The sequence below is a fragment of the Seriola lalandi genome, unplaced genomic scaffold (genome assembly GCF_002814215.2).
Source record: "Seriola lalandi dorsalis isolate HSWRI2012SDOR001 ecotype SW California unplaced genomic scaffold, Sedor1 jcf7180002045955, whole genome shotgun sequence".
NCBI lineage: Eukaryota > Metazoa > Chordata > Actinopteri > Carangiformes > Carangidae > Seriola > Seriola lalandi.
The window spans coordinates 1-448 of record NW_019516523.1 but is presented as its reverse complement, the minus strand read 5'-3'; the positions used below and the strand labels follow the sequence as shown (position 1 = coordinate 448).

The 448-nt window shown below is 42.0% G+C and overlaps 1 long non-coding RNA gene across 1 annotated transcript; it reads left to right on the top strand.

The window, feature by feature from the left end:
- The first annotated feature begins 62 nt into the window (after positions 1 to 62).
- On the top strand, positions 63 to 448 carry LOC111648677 (uncharacterized). The gene is made up of 3 exons (XR_002760185.2): positions 63 to 119; positions 210 to 301; positions 379 to 448. It is a non-coding gene; the product is annotated as an uncharacterized LOC111648677 (long non-coding RNA).

Below are 448 nucleotides of genomic sequence, written 5' to 3'. Positions count from 1 at the left end.
ATACTATCTGCTGTGCCAAAAAATGACTTGAAATCACTGCAAGTAAAATTAAATGTCTTGTGTGTCTTTGTTTCTCTTGTAGCTTGTTCTCCAAAGGAATCCATCAACATAAAACCAAGGTCTGTACTCAGAGTTAGCATCATACTGTAGGTGATTAGACCAATGAAACGTCCCCCAGATCCAGTTTTAAATTTCCATCATGATTTCAGGGGTGAAGAACCCGAGTCGACTGCAGCACCTGATGAAGAGCTGAAAATGAAAGACTCGAGCAACACGTGGCCGTCAGATTCAGCAGGAATAGGTTGGTTGTTGTAGAACAAAATGCAAAGTAAGAAATGTAGTGAGAGAAAAACTGATGACAATGATCATGGTTGTCAGGAGGAAGGACACACGCTCCTCCACCAGTTGAACCTGTTTCCATGCATGAGCCAAATGAGGAGGAAGAACA